Source organism: Vicugna pacos, unplaced genomic scaffold (assembly GCF_048564905.1).
Source record: "Vicugna pacos unplaced genomic scaffold, VicPac4 scaffold_19, whole genome shotgun sequence".
NCBI lineage: Eukaryota > Metazoa > Chordata > Mammalia > Artiodactyla > Camelidae > Vicugna > Vicugna pacos.
In genome coordinates, this window is record NW_027328740.1 from 47,934,160 (window position 1) to 47,956,101 (window position 21,942).

General features: G+C 45.3%; 1 long non-coding RNA gene across 1 annotated transcript; it reads left to right on the forward strand.

Annotated features, from left to right (window-relative positions):
• Positions 1-616: 616 nt before the first annotated feature.
• LOC140693008 (uncharacterized) lies at positions 617-21,629 on the forward strand. The gene is made up of 3 exons (XR_012068656.1): positions 617-852; positions 4,053-4,125; positions 21,375-21,629. It is a non-coding gene; the product is annotated as an uncharacterized lncRNA (long non-coding RNA).
• Positions 21,630-21,942: the final 313 nt, after the last annotated feature.

Sequence of the window (21,942 nt, forward strand, 5' to 3'; positions counted from 1 at the left end):
TACTGATCCTTCAAAATGGATGCCTGTGTGGAGGGGAGGGAAGGCAAGTGCTTGCTAGCTAGGCCCAAACCTGGGAAAAGGCTTACCTGGGCTTGGTGAATTCTGGTCTGAATGGCTTGGGAAGGCCCCTTGGGAAGTGTGGATTCCCATGACCTCTTCCAAGAACAGGAGCGTTTTGATCATCTCTGCCATCTCTTCTCTTGCAGACGTCAGGGACCTTGGACCCGTTCTTGGAGAAGAGAATTGAGGAACTTCCTCAAGTCCACGTTGGCACTCCGTATGTTTCTGCCAGTATCAGCGAGGTTCAATATGTCTCATGAATGTCTTTTGAGCCTGGTATCCTCTACAGCTGTCTCCACGCCAGTATTCTCCATTGTAGCAGAACATCTCTCATCCATGTGTTCGCATCTCTCCTCAATCCGTTCAGCCAGCTTTTCGGCCAGCTTCTCTTCGTGTCTCCCCTAAAGTTGACTTCACCAGGACTGGGCAAGTCTGAAAGTACCTCGGAGCCTCACCAGTAAGCTGATGACAGGCAGATCTTCCACTGTCTGCCCTTTCAGGTTCTGGAAACTGACCTGTGACCTCAGGTCTTTGGGCAGCAGCAGTATCTCGAACTTACACAGCTTCCCGGACCAAACACCTAAGCCAAGCTCCACAGAGGGCGGCAGCCCCTCCATCACACTGATCCACCCACAGAACTCTGCCCGGTTACCTAGGATCCAACAGCCACAACAAGCCTCGCGGTACACACCAACATTCCACCTGGAATCCAACCGCTAACTGCCATCCCCAATGGCTGCTGCATCTTGTCAGTGTTGGGGGAGGGGCTGCATCCGACGAGAAGTTCCTAAGGTAAATGTGATTCTACCCACTAGCGTCCCATGGGCCTTTCTTCTTCCCTCTTTCCTTTTGTTCAGATCTCTATGCACAGTACCAATGGAGGGAAGTGTGTCCCTTTTCAGTTGATGGTTTCACACGTCTTTAAACTTTCTAACAGTTCACAGTACACAGAGACCCACTAAAGGAGACTTATCTTCCTATAATATCCGTACACCCGGAACACATATGCGTCGCCTGATTTCTGCTGAAACACCCGCACTCTCAGGACATGGATCCATTGGTTTCATGGGGGCTGAAATTCCAAGAAATGAAACCAACCCCAATGTGCACTTTGCTGTCAGTCTCTTTTGCTCTTAGTACACTTTGGCAGAGCTACTTGCCTTTGTTATAGGCTTCTTACAATTCTTCTCTACGTAGCCTAGAATATGGCATTCCTTCATCCTGTTGGAAGACATACAAGTCTACATCACGGACTAGGAATCCATTTGATTCCAAATCGGCATTAGGGTTAGGTCACGATATGTTCTTATGAATCAAAATTTACGAATATGAATGCACGCCTCCGAATACAAGTGTGCTGAGTACATGCAAGCCGCGATAATGGGTCGATGCATGCTGAATGATCCTTGACATCACCTTAAGTATTTTCTTTTGAATAATCATGGTTCCCTTGGTAAATATCAGCCAACCGTACCATTTTGGTGTTTGCTTGTTGGTTTGATTCTTTGTTGGTCTGCTTCTCGCTTGTATTGCAAACACGACAGGCCATGCATCTCTCCTTAAGCTTGAAACAGAGAGTCACATAAGCTGATTCACTTAACAGAGTGCTTCCAATCACCTATGATTTCCTGCTTCCCTCTCCCATCTTTAGGGTTTTGATGTCCTCCTTGCCTTCTTCTTGTTTCTTCTTTGCCACTCCTGCTCTTCTTGCATTTCCAATAATGGTTTCTTCTTTCCATTTCATCTTGCTGCTTTTCTATTCAGGGTAGATTTCTCAACCATTCTTGTAGGATAAGTTTTGAACTGCTGAATTCTTTTAAGATTGGCCGGTTTGTGGAAATTTCTAGCTCTGCCGTTATTAGGAATGGCGGTCATGTGGCATAGGCTCCCCTAGGTGGCAGCATTTGGCCATTCAGGATATGGTCTGTGTCCTGGCACTCCTCCCTCTCCTGCAATATTGCTGCCGAGATATCAGCTGAATCCCCTCTTGAGGTTCCCTTGTGACTATGTTGTTTCCTCCAGGTGCATTTTAAATCACTGTGATATTCGTGAGCTTTGTTGATTTGAATCATACAGCTGCTGGTAGGTCTATTGGGATTCCACCTCCTTTGGATGCTGTGTAATTCCTGAATTCGCATACATGAATCTTTCTTGGCTTTCAGGAATTTTCAGTCTGATTTTTCTACAGATAAATTTTCAGACATTTTTTGTTTCCTTATCTCTTGCTTTTCCATCTGGGACCCTTATGAATTCTAGTCTTTCATGCCCTGTCTTAACCCAGGGTTCAACAGCAATGTTTACATTGCTTTGCACTTGCTTTCCTATGTCTGCTTCTGACCGAGGTTTTTCTGATCCCATGTCTTCACAGTCATTCACGCGTCCCTCTGCATTATCTAGTCTGCTTACGACTAAATTTTAGCCCTGATATTATCACATCCATTGAGTTTCCTGATATTTTTTGGCTCGTCTTTAGACTTTCTCTTCCCCTTTTCCGGTATTCTGCCTTATGTGATTCTGAGACACTGTTGTTTTTCAGTGATTTCCTGACCTCCATTTTCAACACATGGTCTGGATAGCGTTTTGCAGTCTAATTGTTTGAAAGCTTATCTTTTGGGCCTTCAATATCTTTGGAACTGAAAATGGTACTTCCTGTTTCTTTTACTGTACTTCTTCACCTCTACTGCTCAGGTAATATCAGGTATGTAATGTGGACTTCTAGGGCTTTGTTAAGTGAAAATTTTAGACTTTTGGCTCTACGCAATTCCATGGGATTTCTGTGCGGACAATTTCTCCTAGACATTGATGCCATATCGTGTTCCTGTGTGTGTTGTCTGGTATATCTCCAATTGCTGTTGTTGCATTAGTTTTGATGAAAAACCAATACTATTTCGATTTGCATAACTTCATTTTGATAATGCTTATCTCACAATTCTGAAAGTGCGCAGGACACTTCCTCTTGTGGAAATGAAGCTTTTAAAGGTTCTCAGCTCTGCATTCTACTCTATGTCATTTTGGAGTGTTTCCAAAACAGCAAACTGAGAGTGCGCTTGTGCTTTGTAGTTCCACGGGAATGTGCCAATGAAAGCAGTTCTTCTCAGAGCTTCTCTGTCTACAGAAACACCAGTGGAAGCATATCTATGGATGTCACATATCAGGGCCTGCTGGAATGATCCCGCAGACCTACCTTGGTGTCCTCGGTGCCGTACCGTGCTGGTGCCATCCAAAATGTAGCATCCGCTTTAGGGAGATAAGGCTGTAGGTAATGCTTCCTCTTCTAACGCTGTGGACTTGGACCACTCTTCCTTGTCCTCTCATCCTTGTGGCACGGGTGCACGAAGGCAACCACACAGCTGTTGCGCATCCTGTGCCTCAAACCAAACCATAATCCCAGCCCAGGTTATGAATGTAGCAGATCCTAAGGCTTTTCATTCTGATTTCAAAACCAAGGCCCCCTGGATCCCTCAGACCAGATGAACGATATCTCTGATTCAGCCCCACACGTGCTCTATTGGCAAAATGCCCAATTGGTCCCTGGTCCTGCAGATGCACTGGGTGTGGCCATGGGACATATTGGTAATCTCAACCACGTGACCAGTTTTGATGCTTTATCATTGGTACACATTTTGGTTTGCTCTCTTGATTCGACCCACCACATCCCACAATGCACTCCAGATCCCTGAGACTCAGCGTGTGCCATCATTCGTAGCCCTATCCCTCACAGAACGTTGCCTCTGCTACCTCAAATGTGGCAGCTGGGATCTTGGACTCCGAATCAACTGTGGGGATATTTTGCGCTGGTTTCTTTGAGTTCTGTCAGCCAAGCATCTGCTGTGCACTCTTGTAAATCTCAGCACATCACCTTCTATCCCATGTCTCCTGTCCGCTTGAGAGTGTGCGTCCAACTTAAACAGAGTTTCACCCTTGTTGCTCCATCACCAGGGGTCAGACCCTCACTGGATTCCATTTCCTGCTTTGCCTTCTCCTGCTTCCAGGTGTCCTGAGGCCTCATCCTGTCTTTGGAAGTAACTGACCTCTCTTCGGCAAGTGTCCTGTGCCAAGGGCTGGGTGAGTGGATGTTTCCATTGCTCTGTTCATGGGAGCGAGTGAGTGCAGGTTGCACTTCTTCTCTGCCAACTGGGCATCGATGAATCAACACTATCCAGATACATTTCACAGAAATGTGATATTTGCTTAGCTCTTTGTTTCTATACAGCCGTGGTGGGAGGGATGGTCCGAAGACACCTGTTTTGACATTGTGTTGATATCTCATTTGCAGTCTTTAAGAAGTTTAAAAGAATTCATTTACATGTTTTGGGAGTTATACGAAAATGAAGTTATTTTTTGAAACACACTCAATCGACCTAGAAGCCAGACTTGTCAATTTTGGTAACATTTTGTCAGCTCGACGGAAAACCTAGACAGATGGAATGCAAATTGGCAGTCCAAACTGTTAAAGGGTTCATGTCGGCTCTTTACGGTTGAAGCCTCCGAAACCAACAGGAACCATGAAATAACTATTGGAAACTTGAAATAACCCCCAAACTTGGATACACTTGTGCATTGGTGCCCTTTACTCCCAATGACACCTACTGGCCAATATTGGCATTTCAAGGGGTAACATCCCTCTCTAGGAAAATACAAGAGGAAAGAAACCAAATATATACATGTAGGTTTGAATCCAAAAGCACCTAGAGGCATTCTAGCTAGGAGAACCCTGCTGCAATTATGCTAGTCTATGGAGAACCAGGTGTTCTTCTATCAGTGATGAGAACGCTTAATCATCCGATCATGTTGGGTAAAGCCATTTAACGCAACCAAGTCTGCACCCGCATGATATAGTGCCCACGGGGGCTTGACTCAAGTGAAAGACGATCCACATAAGCTGTGTCTTTTATATCATTGGCGACTTTTACAGTACAGTTCTCTTTCTGACTTGTACTATTTACCTATACTGTCTTGAAAAATTGAGGCCTAATACAGATTCAAGTTCAGTCAGATTCCCCTCTCTTACCACACTCCCTTCACCCCAGGGAAGACATAAACACAACATTTGCTGAATCTAGCGGAAGGCCATCGTTTCTAGGTGTGAGCTAAGTATTCAATTCCTATCTATTTCAGCCAAGTTTATTGGACCTTTAAGGAGTTCACTGTTGTTCACAGAGTGTGAAGCTGGAGGAACTCTGATTCTAGGAGGGGCTTGTTTTACTCGTAATGGCTTCATTGCAGCTCAGCTACTGATCCTTCAAAATGGATGCCTGTGTGGAGGGGAGGGAAGGCAAGTGCTTGCTAGCTAGGCCCAAACCTGGGAAAAGGCTTACCTGGGCTTGGTGAATTCTGGTCTGAATGGCTTGGGAAGGCCCCTTGGGAAGTGTGGATTCCCATGACCTCTTCCAAGAACAGGAGCGTTTTGATCATCTCTGCCATCTCTTCTCTTGCAGACGTCAGGGACCTTGGACCCGTTCTTGGAGAAGAGAATTGAGGAACTTCCTCAAGTCCACGTTGGCACTCCGTATGTTTCTGCCAGTATCAGCGAGGTTCAATATGTCTCATGAATGTCTTTTGAGCCTGGTATCCTCTACAGCTGTCTCCACGCCAGTATTCTCCATTGTAGCAGAACATCTCTCATCCATGTGTTCGCATCTCTCCTCAATCCGTTCAGCCAGCTTTTCGGCCAGCTTCTCTTCGTGTCTCCCCTAAAGTTGACTTCACCAGGACTGGGCAAGTCTGAAAGTACCTCGGAGCCTCACCAGTAAGCTGATGACAGGCAGATCTTCCACTGTCTGCCCTTTCAGGTTCTGGAAACTGACCTGTGACCTCAGGTCTTTGGGCAGCAGCAGTATCTCGAACTTACACAGCTTCCCGGACCAAACACCTAAGCCAAGCTCCACAGAGGGCGGCAGCCCCTCCATCACACTGATCCACCCACAGAACTCTGCCCGGTTACCTAGGATCCAACAGCCACAACAAGCCTCGCGGTACACACCAACATTCCACCTGGAATCCAACCGCTAACTGCCATCCCCAATGGCTGCTGCATCTTGTCAGTGTTGGGGGAGGGGCTGCATCCGACGAGAAGTTCCTAAGGTAAATGTGATTCTACCCACTAGCGTCCCATGGGCCTTTCTTCTTCCCTCTTTCCTTTTGTTCAGATCTCTATGCACAGTACCAATGGAGGGAAGTGTGTCCCTTTTCAGTTGATGGTTTCACACGTCTTTAAACTTTCTAAAAGTTCACAGTACACAGAGACCCACTAAAGGAGACTTATGTTCCTATAATATCCGTACACCCGGAACACATATGCGTCGCCTGATTTCTGCTGAAACACCCGCACTCTCAGGACATGGATCCATTGGTTTCATGGGGGCTGAAATTCCAAGAAATTAAACCAACCCCAATGTGCACTTTGCTGTCAGTCTCTTTTGCTCTTAGTACACTTTGGCAGAGCTACTTGCCTTTGTTATAGGCTTCTTACAATTCTTCTCTACGTAGCCTAGAATATGGCATTCCTTCATCCTGTTGGAAGACATACAAGTCTACATCACGGACTAGGAATCCATTTGATTCCAAATCGGCATTAGGGTTAGGTCACGATATGTTCTTATGAATCAAAATTTACGAATATGAATGCACGCCTCCGAATACAAGTGTGCTGAGTACATGCAAGCCGCGATAATGGGTCGAAGCTTGCTGAATGATCCTTGACATCACCTTAAGTATTTTCTTTTGAATAATCATGGTTCCCTTGGTAAATATCAGCCAACCGTACCATTTTGGTGTTTGCTTGTTGGTTTGATTCTTTGTTGGTCTGCTTCTCGCTTGTATTGCAAACACGACAGTCCATGCATCTCTCCTTAAGCTTGAAACAGAGAGTCAAATAAGCTGATTCACTTAAGAGAGTGCTTCCAATCACCTATGATTTCCTGCTTCCCTCTCCCATCTTTAGGGTTTTGATGTCCTCCTTGCCTTCTTCTTGTTTCTTCTTTGCCACTCCTGCTCTTCTTGCATTTCCAATAATGGTTTCTTCTTTCCATTTCATCTTGCTGCTTTTCTATTCAGGGTAGATTTCTCAACCATTCTTGTAGGATAAGTTTTGAACTGCTGAATTCTTTTAAGATTTGCCGGTTTGTGGAATTTTCTAGCTCTGCCGTTATTAGGACTGGCGGTCATGTGGCATAGGCTCCCCTAGGTGGCAGCATTTGGCCATTCAGGATATGGTCTGTGTCCTGGCACTCCTCCCTCTCCTGCAATATTGCTGCCGAGATATCAGCTGAATCCCCTCTTGAGGTTCCCTTGTGACTATGTTGTTTCCTCCAGGTGCATTTTAAATCACTGTGATATTCGTGAACTTTGTTGATTTGAATCATACAGCTGCTGGTAGGTCTATTGGGATTCCACCTCCTTTGGATGCTGTGTAATTCCTGAATTCGCATACATGAATCTTTCTTGGCTTTCAGGAAGTTTCAGTCTGATTTTTCTACAGGTAAATTTTCAGACATTTTTCGTTTCCTTATCTCTTGCTTTTCCATCTGGGACCCTTATGAATTCTAGTCTTTCATGCCCTGTCTTAACCCAGGGTTCAACAGCAATGTTTACATTGCTTTGCACTTGCTTTCCTATGTCTGCTTCTGACCGAGGTTTTTCTGATCCCATGTCTTCACAGTCATTCACGCATCCCTCTGCATTATCTAGTCTGCTTACGACTAAATTTTAGCCCTGATATTATCACATCCATTGAGTTTCCTGATATTTTTTGGCTCGTCTTTAGACTTTCTCTTCCCCTTTTCCGGTATTCTGCCTTATGTGATTCTGAGACACTGTTGTTTTTCAGTGATTTCCTGACCTCCATTTTCAACACATGGTCTGGATAGCGTTTTGCAGTCTAGTTGTTTGAAAGCTTATCTTTTGGGCCTTCAATATCTTTGGAACTGAAAATGGTACTTCCTGTTTCTTTTACTGTACTTCTTCACCTCTACTACTCAGGTAATATCAGGTATGTAATGTGGACTTCTAGGGCTTTGTTAAGTGAAAATTTTAGACTTTTGGCTCTACGCAATTCCATCGGATTTCTGTGCGGACTATTTCTCCTAGACATTGATGCCATATCGTGTTCCTGTGTGTGTAGTCTGGTATATCTCCAATTGCTGTTGTTGCATTAGTTTTGATGAAAAACCAATACTATTTCGATTTGCATAACTTCATTTTGATAATGCTTATCTCACAATTCTGAAAGTGCGCAGGACACTTCCTCTTGTGGAAATGAAGCTTTTAAAGGTTCTCATCTCTGCATTCTGCTCTATGTCATTTTGGAGTGTTTCCAAAACAGCAAACTGAGAGTGCGCTTGTGCTTTGTAGTTCCACGGGAATGTGCCAATGAAAGCAGTTCTTCTCAGAGCTTCTCTGTCTACAGAAACACCAGTGGAAGCATATCTATGGATGTCACATATCAGGGCCTGCTGGAATGATCCCGCAGACCTACCTTGGTGTCCTCGGTGCCGTACCGTGCTGGTGCCATCCAAAATGTAGCATCCGCTTTAGGGAGATAATGCTGTAGGTAATGCTTCCTCTTCTAACGCTGTGGACTTGGACCACTCTTCCTTGTCCTCTCATCCTTGTGGCACGGGTGCACGAAGGCAACCACACAGCTGTTGCGCATCCTGTGCCTCAAACCAAACCATAATCCCAGCCCAGGTTATGAATGTAGCAGATCCTAAGGCTTTTCATTCTGATTTCAAAACCAAGGCCCCCTGGATCCCTCAGACCAGATGAACGATATCTCTGATTCAGCCCCACACGTGCTCTATTGGCAAAATGCCCAATTGGTCCCTGGTCCTGCAGATGCACTGGGTGTGGCCATGGGACATATTGGTAATCTCAACCACGTGACCAGTTTTGATGCTTTATCATTGGTACACATTTTGGTTTGCTCTCTTGATTCGACCCACCACATCCCACAATGCACTCCAGATCCCTGAGACTCAGCGTGTGCCATCATTCGTAGCCCTATCCCTCACAGAACGTTGCCTCTGCTACCTCAAATGTGGCAGCTGGGATCTTGGACTCCGAATCAACTGTGGGGATATTTTGCGCTGGTTTCTTTGAGTTCTGTCAGCCAAGCATCTGCTGTGCACTCTTGTAAATCTCAGCACATCACCTTCTATCCCATGTCTCCTGTCCGCTTGAGAGTGTGCGTCCAACTTAAACAGAGTTTCACCCTTGTTGCTCCATCACCAGGGGTCAGACCCTCACTGGATTCCATTTCCTGCTTTGCCTTTTCCTGCTTCCAGGTGTCCTGAGGCCTCATCCTGTCTTTGGAAGTAACAGACCTCTCTTCGGCAAGTGTCCTGTGCCAAGGGCTGGGTGAGTGGATGTTTCCATTGCTCTGTTCATGGGAGCGAGTGAGTGCAGGTTGCACTTCTTCTCTGCCAACTGGGCATCAATGAATCAACACTATCCAGATACATTTCACAGAAATGTGATATTTGCTTAGCTCTTTGTTTCTATACAGCCGTGGTGGGTGGGATGGTCCGAATACACCTGTTTTGACATTGTGTTGATATCTCATTTGCAGTCTTTAAGAAGTTTAAAAGAATTCATTTACATGTTTTGGGAGTTATACGAAAATGAAGTTATTTTTTGAAACACACTCAATCGACCTAGAAGCCAGACTTGTCAATTTTGGTAACATTTTGTCAGCTCGACGGAAAACCTAGACAGATGGAATGCAAATTGGCAGTCCAAACTGTTAAAGGGTTCATGTCGGCTCTTTACGGTTGAAGCCTCCGAAACCAACAGGAACCATGAAATAACTATTGGAAACTTGAAATAACCCCCAAACTTGGATACACTTGTGCATTGGTGCCCTTTACTCCCAATGACACCTACTGGCCAATATTGGCATTTCAAGGGGTAACATCCCTCTCTAGGAAAATACAAGAGGAAAGAAACCAAATATATACATGTAGGTTTGAATCCAAAAGCACCTAGAGGCATTCTAGCTAGGAGAACCCTGCTGCAATTATGCTAGTCTATGGAGAACCAGGTGTTCTTCTATCAGTGATGAGAACGCTTAATCATCCGATCATGTTGGGTAAAGCCATTTAACGCAACCAAGTCTGCACCCGCATGATATAGTGCCCACGGGGGCTTGACTCAAGTGAAAGACGATCCACATAAGCTGTGTCTTTTATATCATTGGCGACTTTTACAGTACAGTTCTCTTTCTGACTTGTACTATTTACCTATACTGTCTTGAAAAATTGAGGCCTAATACAGATTCAAGTTCAGTCAGATTCCCCTCTCTTACCACACTCCCTTCACCCCAGGGAAGACATAAACACAACATTTGCTGAATCTAGCGGAAGGCCATCGTTTCTAGGTGTGAGCTAAGTATTCAATTCCTATCTATTTCAGCCAAGTTTATTGGACCTTTAAGGAGTTCACTGTTGTTCACAGAGTGTGAAGCTGGAGGAACTCTGATTCTAGGAGGGGCTTGTTTTACTCGTAATGGCTTCATTGCAGCTCAGCTACTGATCCTTCAAAATGGATGCCTGTGTGGAGGGGAGGGAAGGCAAGTGCTTGCTAGCTAGGCCCAAACCTGGGAAAAGGCTTACCTGGGCTTGGTGTATTCTGGTCTGAATGGCTTGGGAAGGCCCCTTGGGAAGTGTGGATTCCCATGACCTCTTCCAAGAACAGGAGCGTTTTGATCATCTCTGCCATCTCTTCTCTTGCAGACGTCAGGGACCTTGGACCCGTTCTTGGAGAAGAGAATTGAGGAACTTCCTCAAGTCCACGTTGGCACTCCGTATGTTTCTGCCAGTATCAGCGAGGTTCAATATGTCTCATGAATGTCTTTTGAGCCTGGTATCCTCTACAGCTGTCTCCACGCCAGTATTCTCCATTGTAGCAGAACATCTCTCATCCATGTGTTCGCATCTCTCCTCAATCCGTTCAGCCAGCTTTTCGGCCAGCTTCTCTTCGTGTCTCCCCTAAAGTTGACTTCACCAGGACTGGGCAAGTCTGAAAGTACCTCGGAGCCTCACCAGTAAGCTGATGACAGGCAGATCTTCCACTGTCTGCCCTTTCAGGTTCTGGAAACTGACCTGTGACCTCAGGTCTTTGGGCAGCAGCAGTATCTCGAACTTACACAGCTTCCCGGACCAAACACCTAAGCCAAGCTCCACAGAGGGCGGCAGCCCCTCCATCACACTGATCCACCCACAGAACTCTGCCCGGTTACCTAGGATCCAACAGCCACAACAAGCCTCGCGGTACACACCAACATTCCACCTGGAATCCAACCGCTAACTGCCATCCCCAATGGCTGCTGCATCTTGTCAGTGTTGGGGGAGGGGCTGCATCCGACGAGAAGTTCCTAAGGTAAATGTGATTCTACCCACTAGCGTCCCATGGGCCTTTCTTCTTCCCTCTTTCCTTTTGTTCAGATCTCTATGCACAGTACCAATGGAGGGAAGTGTGTCCCTTTTCAGTTGATGGTTTCACACGTCTTTAAACTTTCTAAGAGTTCACAGTACACAGAGACCCAATAAAGGAGACTTATGTTCCTATAATATCCGTACACCCGGAACACATATGCGTCGCCTGATTTCTGCTGAAACACCCGCACTCTCAGGACATGGATCCATTGGTTTCATGGGGGCTGAAATTCCAAGAAATGAAACCAACCCCAATGTGCACTTTGCTGTCAGTCTCTTTTGCTCTTAGTACACTTTGGCAGAGCTACTTGCCTTTGTTATAGGCTTCTTACAATTCTTCTCTACGTAGCCTAGAATATGGCATTCCTTCATCCTGTTGGAAGACATACAAGTCTACATCACGGACTAGGAATCCATTTGATTCCAAATCGGCATTAGGGTTAGGTCACGATATGTTCTTATGAATCAAAATTTACGAATATGAATGCACGCCTCCGAATACAAGTGTGCTGAGTACATGCAAGCCGCGATAATGGGTCGATGCATGCTGAATGATCCTTGACATCACCTTAAGTATTTTCTTTTGAATAATCATGGTTCCCTTGGTAAATATCAGCCAACCGTACCATTTTGGTGTTTGCTTGTTGGTTTGATTCTTTGTTGGTCTGCTTCTCGCTTGTATTGCAAACACGACAGGCCATGCATCTCTCCTTAAGCTTGAAACAGAGAGTCAAATAAGCTGATTCACTTAAGAGAGTGCTTCCAATCACCTATGATTTCCTGCTTCCCTCTCCCATCTTTAGGGTTTTGATGTCCTCCTTGCCTTCTTCTTGTTTCTTCTTTGCCACTCCTGCTCTTCTTGCATTTCCAATAATGGTTTCTTCTTTCCATTTCATCTTGCTGCTTTTCTATTCAGGGTAGATTTCTCAACCATTCTTGTAGGATAAGTTTTGAACTGCTGAATTCTTTTAAGATTTGCCGGTTTGTGGAAATTTCTAGCTCTGCCGTTATTAGGACTGGCGGTCATGTGGCATAGGCTCCCCTAGGTGGCAGCATTTGGCCATTCAGGATATGGTCTGTGTCCTGGCACTCCTCCCTCTCCTGCAATATTGCTGCCGAGATATCAGCTGAATCCCCTCTTGAGGTTCCCTTGTGACTATGTTGTTTCCTCCAGGTGCATTTTAAATCACTGTGATATTCGTGAGCTTTGTTGATTTGAATCATACAGCTGCTGGTAAGTCTATTGGGATTCCACCTCCTTTGGATGCTGTGTAATTCCTGAATTCGCATACATGATTCTTTCTTGGCTTTCAGGAAGTTTCAGTCTGATTTTTCTACAGATAAATTTTCAGACATTTTTTGTTTCCTTATCTCTTGCTTTTCCATCTGGGACCCTTATGAATTCTAGTCTTTCATGCCCTGTCTTAACCCAGGGTTCAACAGCAATGTTTACATTGCTTTGCACTTGCTTTCCTATGTCTGCTTCTGACCGAGGTTTTTCTGATCCCATGTCTTCACAGTCATTCACGCATCCCTCTGCATTATCTAGTCTGCTTACGACTAAATTTTAGCCCTGATATTATCACATCCATTGAGTTTCCTGATATTTTTTGGCTCGTCTTTAGACTTTCTCTTCCCCTTTTCCGGTATTCTGCCTTATGTGATTCTGAGACACTGTTGTTTTTCAGTGATTTCCTGACCTCCATTTTCAACACATGGTCTGGATAGCGTTTTGCAATCTAGTTGTTTGAAAGCTTATCATTTGGGCCTTCAATATCTTTGGAACTGAAAATGGTACTTCCTGTTTCTTTTACTGTACTTCTTCACCTCTACTGCTCAGGTAATATCAGGTATGTAATGTGGACTTCTAGGGCTTTGTTAAGTGAAAATTTTAGACTTTTGTCTCTACGCAATTCCATGGGATTTCTGTGCGGACAATTTCTCCTAGACATTGATGCCATATCGTGTTCCTGTGTGTGTAGTCTGGTATATCTCCAATTGCTGTTGTTGCATTAGTTTTGATGAAAAACCAATACTATTTCGATTTGCATAACTTCATTTTGATAATGCTTATCTCACAATTCTGAAAGTGCGCAGGACACTTCCTCTTGTGGAAATGAAGCTTTTAAAGGTTCTCAGCTCTGCATTCTGCTCTATGTCATTTTGGAGTGTTTCCAAAACAGCAAACTGAGAGTGCGCTTGTGCTTTGTAGTTCCACGGGAATGTGCCAATGAAAGCAGTTCTTCTCAGAGCTTCTCTGTCTACAGAAACACCAGTGGAAGCATATCTATGGATGTCACATATCAGGGCCTGCTGGAATGATCCCGCAGACCTACCTTGGTGTCCTCGGTGCCGTACCGTGCTGGTGCCATCCAAAATGTAGCATCAGCTTTAGGGAGATAATGCTGTAGGTAATGCTTCCTCTTCTAACGCTGTGGACTTGGACCACTCTTCCTTGTCCTCTCATCCTTGTGGCACGGGTGCACGAAGGCAACCACACAGCTGTTGCGCATCCTGTGCCTCAAACCAAACCATAATCCCAGCCCAGGTTATGAATGTAGCAGATCCTAAGGCTTTTCATTCTGATTTCAAAACCAAGGCCCCCTGGATCCCTCAGACCAGATGAACGATATCTCTGATTCAGCCCCACACGTGCTCTATTGGCAAAATGCCCAATTGGTCCCTGGTCCTGCAGATGCACTGGGTGTGGCCATGGGACATATTGGTAATCTCAACCACGTGACCAGTTTTGATGCTTTATCATTGGTACACATTTTGGTTTGCTCTCTTGATTCGACCCACCACATCCCACAATGCACTCCAGATCCCTGAGACTCAGCGTGTGCCATCATTCGTAGCCCTATCCCTCACAGAACGTTGCCTCTGCTACCTCAAATGTGGCAGCTGGGATCTTGGACTCCGAATCAACTGTGGGGATATTTTGCGCTGGTTTCTTTGAGTTCTGTCAGCCAAGCATCTGCTGTGCACTCTTGTAAATCTCAGCACATCACCTTCTATCCCATGTCTCCTGTCCGCTTGAGAGTGTGCGTCCAAGTTAAACAGAGTTTCACCCTTGTTGCTCCATCACCAGGGGTCAGACCCTCACTGGATTCCATTTCCTGCTTTGCCTTCTCCTGCTTCCAGGTGTCCTGAGGCCTCATCCTGTCTTTGGAAGTAACAGACCTCTCTTCGGCAAGTGTCCTGTGCCAAGGGCTGGGTGAGTGGATGTTTCCATTGCTCTGTTCATGGGAGCGAGTGAGTGCAGGTTGCACTTCTTCTCTGCCAACTGGGCATCGATGAATCAACACTATCCAGATACATTTCACAGAAATGTGATATTTGCTTAGCTCTTTGTTTCTATACAGCCGTGGTGGGAGGGATGGTCCGAATACACCTGTTTTGACATTGTGTTGATATCTCATTTGCAGTCTTTAAGAAGTTTAAAAGAATTCATTTACATGTTTTGGGAGTTATACGGAAATGAAGTTATTTTTTGAAACACACTCAATCGACCTAGAAGCCAGACTTGTCAATTTTGGTAACATTTTGTCAGCTCGACGGAAAACCTAGACAGATAGAATGCAAATTGGCAGTCCAAACTGTTAAAGGGTTCATGTCGGCTCTTTACGGTTGAAGCCTCCGAAACCAACAGGAACCATGAAATAACTATTGGAAACTTGAAATAACCCCCAAACTTGGATACACTTGTGCATTGGTGCCCTTTACTCCCAATGACACCTACTGGCCAATATTGGCATTTCAAGGGGTAACATCCCTCTCTAGGAAAATACAAGAGGAAAGAAACCAAATATATACATGTAGGTTTGAATCCAAAAGCACCTAGAGGCATTCTAGCTAGGAGAACCCTGCTGCAATTATGCTAGTCTATGGAGAACCAGGTGTTCTTCTATCAGTGATGAGAACGCTTAATCATCCGATCATGTTGGGTAAAGCCATTTAACGCAACCAAGTCTGCACCCGCATGATATAGTGCCCACGGGGGCTTGACTCAAGTGAAAGACGATCCACATAAGCTGTGTCTTTTATATCATTGGTGACTTTTACAGTACAGTTCTCTTTCTGACTTGTACTATTTACCTATACTGTCTTGAAAAATTGAGGCCTAATACAGATTCAAGTTCAGTCAGATTCCCCTCTCTTACCACACTCCCTTCACCCCAGGGAAGACATAAACACAACATTTGCTGAATCTAGCGGAAGGCCATCGTTTCTAGGTGTGAGCTAAGTATTCAATTCCTATCTATTTCAGCCAAGTTTATTGGACCTTTAAGGAGTTCACTGTTGTTCACAGAGTGTGAAGCTGGAGGAACTCTGATTCTAGGAGGGGCTTGTTTTACTCGTAATGGCTTCATTGCAGCTCAGCTACTGATCCTTCAAAATGGATGCCTGTGTGGAGGGGAGGGAAGGCAAGTGCTTGCTAGCTAGGCCCAAACCTGGGAAAAGGCTTACCTGGGCTTGGTGAATTCTGGTCTGAATGGCTTGGGAAGGCCCCTTGGGAAGTGTGGATTCCCATGACCTCTTCCAAGAACAGGAGCGTTTTGATCATCTCTGCCATCTCTTCTCTTGCAGACGTCAGGGACCTTGGACCCGTTCTTGGAGAAGAGAATTGAGGAACTTCCTCAAGTCCACGTTGGCACTCCGTATGTTTCTGCCAGTATCAGCGAGGTTCAATATGTCTCATGAATGTCTTTTGAGCCTGGTATCCTCTACAGCTGTCTCCACGCCAGTATTCTCCATTGTAGCAGAACATCTCTCATCCATGTGTTCGCATCTCTCCTCAATCCGTTCAGCCAGCTTTTCGGCCAGCTTCTCTTCGTGTCTCCCCTAAAGTTGACTTCACCAGGACTGGGCAAGTCTGAAAGTACCTCGGAGCCTCACCAGTAAGCTGATGACAGGCAGATCTTCCACTGTCTGCCCTTTCAGGTTCTGGAAACTGACCTGTGACCTCAGGTCTTTGGGCAGCAGCAGTATCTCGAACTTACACAGCTTCCCGGACCAAACACCTAAGCCAAGCTCCACAGAGGGCGGCAGCCCCTCCATCACACTGATCCACCCACAGAACTCGGCCCGGTTACCTAGGATCCAACAGCCACAACAAGCCTCGCGGTACACACCAACATTCCACCTGGAATCCAACCGCTAACTGCCATCCCCAATGGCTGCTGCATCTTGTCAGTGTTGGGGGAGGGGCTGCATCCGACGAGAAGTTCCTAAGGTAAATGTGATTCTACCCACTAGCGTCCCATGGGCCTTTCTTCTTCCCTCTTTCCTTTTGTTCAGATCTCTATGCACAGTACCAATGGAGGGAAGTGTGTCCCTTTTCAGTTGATGGTTTCACACGTCTTTAAACTTTCTAACAGTTCACAGTACACAGAGACCCACTAAAGGAGACTTATGTTCCTATAATATCCGTACACCCGGAACACATATGCGTCGCCTGATTTCTGCTGAAACACCCGCACTCTCAGGACATGGATCCATTGGTTTCATGGGGGCTGAAATTCCAAGAAATGAAACCAACCCCAATGTGCACTTTGCTGTCAGTCTCTTTTGCTCTTAGTACACTTTGGCAGAGCTACTTGCCTTTGTTATAGGCTTCTTACAATTCTTCTCTACGTAGCCTAGAATATGGCATTCCTTCATCCTGTTGGAAGACATACAAGTCTACATCACGGACTAGGAATCCATTTGATTCCAAATCGGCATTAGGGTTAGGTCACGATATGTTCTTATGAATCAAAATTTACGAATATGAATGCACGCCTCCGAATACAAGTGTGCTGAGTACATGCAAGCCGCGATAATGGGTCGATGCATGCTGAATGATCCTTGACATCACCTTAAGTATTTTCTTTTGAATAATCATGGTTCCCTTGGTAAATATCAGCCAACCGTACCATTTTGGTGTTTGCTTGTTGGTTTGATTCTTTGTTGGTCTGCTTCTCGCTTGTATTGCAAACACGACAGGCCATGCATCTCTCCTTAAGCTTGAAACAGAGAGTCAAATAAGCTGATTCACTTAAGAGAGTGCTTCCAATCACCTATGATTTCCTGCTTCCCTCTCCCATCTTTAGGGTTTTGATGTCCTCCTTGCCTTCTTCTTGTTTCTTCTTTGCCACTCCTGCTCTTCTTGCATTTCCAATAATGGTTTCTTCTTTCCATTTCATCTTGCTGCTTTTCTATTCAGGGTAGATTTCTCAACCATTCTTGTAGGATAAGTTTTGAACTGCTGAATTCTTTTAAGATTTGCCGGTTTGTGGAAATTTCTAGCTCTGCCGTTATTAGGACTGGCGGTCATGTGGCATAGGCTCCCCTAGGTGGCAGCATTTGGCCATTCAGGATATGGTCTGTGTCCTGGCACTCCTCCCTCTCCTGCAATATTGCTGCCGAGATATCAGCTGAATCCCCTCTTGAGGTTCCCTTGTGACTATGTTGTTTCCTCCAGGTGCATTTTAAATCACTGTGATATTCGTGAGCTTTGTTGATTTGAATCATACAGCTGCTGGTAGGTCTATTGGGATTCCACCTCCTTTGGATGCTGTGTAATTCCTGAATTCGCATACATGATTCTTTCTTGGCTTTCAGGAAGTTTCAGTCTGATTTTTCTACAGATAAATTTTCAGACATTTTTTGTTTCCTTATCTCTGGCTTTTCCATCTGGGACCCTTATGAATTCTAGTCTTTCATGCCCTGTCTTAACCCAGGGTTCAACAGCAATGTTTACATTGCTTTGCACTTGCTTTCCTATGTCTGCTTCTGACCGAGGTTTTTCTGATCCCATGTCTTCACAGTCATTCACGCATCCCTCTGCATTATCTAGTCTGCTTACGACTAAATTTTAGCCCTGATATTATCACATCCATTGAGTTTCCTGATATTTTTTGGCTCGTCTTTAGACTTTCTCTTCCCCTTTTCCGGTATTCTGCCTTATGTGATTCTGAGACACTGTTGTTTTTCAGTGATTTCCTGACCTCCATTTTCAACACATGGTCTGGATAGCGTTTTGCAGTCTAGTTGTTTGAAAGCTTATCTTTTGGGCCTTCAATATCTTTGGAACTGAAAATGGTACTTCCTGTTTCTTTTACTGTACTTCTTCACCTCTACTGCTCAGGTAATAAAAGGTATGTAATGTGGACTTCTAGGGCTTTGTTAAGTGAAAATTTTAGACTTTTGGCTCTACGCAATTCCATGGGATTTCTGTGCGGACAATTTCTCCTAGACATTGATGCCATATCGTGTTCCTGTGTGTGTAGTCTGGTATATCTCCAATTGCTGTTGTTGCATTAGTTTTGATGAAAAACCAATACTATTTCGATTTGCATAACTTCATTTTGATAATGCTTATCTCACAATTCTGAAAGTGCGCAGGACACTTCCTCTTGTGGAAATGAAGCTTTTAAAGGTTCTCAGCTCTGCATTCTGCTCTATGTCATTTTGGAGTGTTTCCAAAACAGCAAACTGAGAGTGCGCTTGTGCTTTGTAGTTCCACGGGAATGTGCCAATGAAAGCAGTTCTTCTCAGAGCTTCTCTGTCTACAGAAACACCAGTGGAAGCATATCTATGGATGTCACATATCAGGGCCTGCTGGAATGATCCCGCAGACCTACCTTGGTGTCCTCGGTGCCGTACCGTGCTGGTGCCATCCAAAATGTAGCATCCGCTTTAGGGAGATAAGGCTGTAGGTAATGCTTCCTCTTCTAACGCTGTGGACTTGGACCACTCTTCCTTGTCCTCTCATCCTTGTGGCACGGGTGCACGAAGGCAACCACACAGCTGTTGCGCATGCTGTGCCTCAAACCAAACCATAATCCCAGCCCAGGTTATGAATGTAGCAGATCCTAAGGCTTTTCATTCTGATTTCAAAACCAAGGCCCCCTGGATCCCTCAGACCAGATGAACGATATCTCTGATTCAGCCCCACACGTGCTCTATTGGCAAAATGCCCAATTGGTCCCTGGTCCTGCAGATGCACTGGGTGTGGCCATGGGACATATTGGTAATCTCAACCACGTGACCAGTTTTGATGCTTTATCATTGGTACACATTTTGGTTTGCTCTCTTGATTCGACCCACCACATCCCACAATGCACTCCAGATCCCTGAGACTCAGCGTGTGCCATCATTCGTAGCCCTATCCCTCACAGAACGTTGCCTCTGCTACCTCAAATGTGGCAGCTGGGATCTTGGACTCCGAATCAACTGTGGGGATATTTTGCGCTGGTTTCTTTGAGTTCTGTCAGCCAAGCATCTGCTGTGCACTCTTGTAAATCTCAGCACATCACCTTCTATCCCATGTCTCCTGTCCGCTTGAGAGTGTGCGTCCAAGTTAAACAGAGTTTCACCCTTGTTGCTCCATCACCAGGGGTCAGACCCTCACTGGATTCCATTTCCTGCTTTGCCTTCTCCTGCTTCCAGGTGTCCTGAGGCCTCATCCTGTCTTTGGAAGTAACAGACCTCTCTTCGGCAAGTGTCCTGTGCCAAGGGCTGGGTGAGTGGATGTTTCCATTGCTCTGTTCATGGGAGCGAGTGAGTGCAGGTTGCACTTCTTCTCTGCCAACTGGGCATCGATGAATCAACACTATCCAGATACATTTCACAGAAATGTGATATTTGCTTAGCTCTTTGTTTCTATACAGCCGTGGTGGGAGGGATGGTCCGAATACACCTGTTTTGACATTGTGTTGATATCTCATTTGCAGTCTTTAAGAAGTTTAAAAGAATTCATTTACATGTTTTGGGAGTTATACGAAAATGAAGTTATTTTTTGAAACACACTCAATCGACCTAGAAGCCAGACTTGTCAATTTTGGTAACATTTTGTCAGCTCGACGGAAAACCTAGACAGATAGAATGCAAATTGGCAGTCCAAACTGTTAAAGGGTTCATGTCGGCTCTTTACGGTTGAAGCCTCCGAAACCAACAGGAACCATGAAATAACTATTGGAAACTTGAAATAACCCCCAAACTTGGATACACTTGTGCATTGGTGCCCTTTACTCCCAATGACACCTACTGGCCAATATTGGCATTTCAAGGGGTAACATCCCTCTCTAGGAAAATACAAGAGGAAAGAAACCAAATATATACATGTAGGTTTGAATCCAAAAGCACCTAGAGGCATTCTAGCTAGGAGAACCCTGCTGCAATTATGCTAGTCTATGGAGAACCAGGTGTTCTTCTATCAGTGATGAGAACGCTTAATCATCCGATCATGTTGGGTAAAGCCATTTAACGCAACCAAGTCTGCACCCGCATGATATAGTGCCCACGGGGGCTTGACTCAAGTGAAAGACGATCCACATAAGCTGTGTCTTTTATATCATTGGCGACTTTTACAGTACAGTTCTCTTTCTGACTTGTACTATTTACCTATACTGTCTTGAAAAATTGAGGCCTAATACAGATTCAAGTTCAGTCAGATTCCCCTCTCTTACCACACTCCCTTCACCCCAGGGAAGACATAAACACAACATTTGCTGAATCTAGCGGAAGGCCATCGTTTCTAGGTGTGAGCTAAGTATTCAATTCCTATCTATTTCAGCCAAGTTTATTGGACCTTTAAGGAGTTCACTGTTGTTCACAGAGTGTGAAGCTGGAGGAACTCTGATTCTAGGAGGGGCTTGTTTTACTCGTAATGGCTTCATTGCAGCTCAGCTACTGATCCTTCAAAATGGATGCCTGTGTGGAGGGGAGGGAAGGCAAGTGCTTGCTAGCTAGGCCCAAACCTGGGAAAAGGCTTACCTGGGCTTGGTGAATTCTGGTCTGAATGGCTTGGGAAGGCCCCTTGGGAAGTGTGGATTCCCATGACCTCTTCCAAGAACAGGAGCGTTTTGATCATCTCTGCCATCTCTTCTCTTGCAGACGTCAGGGACCTTGGACCCGTTCTTGGAGAAGAGAATTGAGGAACTTCCTCAAGTCCACGTTGGCACTCCGTATGTTTCTGCCAGTATCAGCGAGGTTCAATATGTCTCATGAATGTCTTTTGAGCCTGGTATCCTCTACAGCTGTCTCCACGCCAGTATTCTCCATTGTAGCAGAACATCTCTAATCCATGTGTTCGCATCTCTCCTCAATCCGTTCAGCCAGCTTTTCGGCCAGCTTCTCTTCGTGTCTCCCCTAAAGTTGACTTCACCAGGACTGGGCAAGTCTGAAAGTACCTCGGAGCCTCACCAGTAAGCTGATGACAGGCAGATCTTCCACTGTCTGCCCTTTCAGGTTCTGGAAACTGACCTGTGACCTCAGGTCTTTGGGCAGCAGCAGTATCTCGAACTTACACAGCTTCCCGGACCAAACACCTAAGCCAAGCTCCACAGAGGGCGGCAGCCCCTCCATCACACTGATCCACCCACAGAACTCTGCCCGGTTACCTAGGATCCAACAGCCACAACAAGCCTCGCGGTACACACCAACATTCCACCTGGAATCCAAC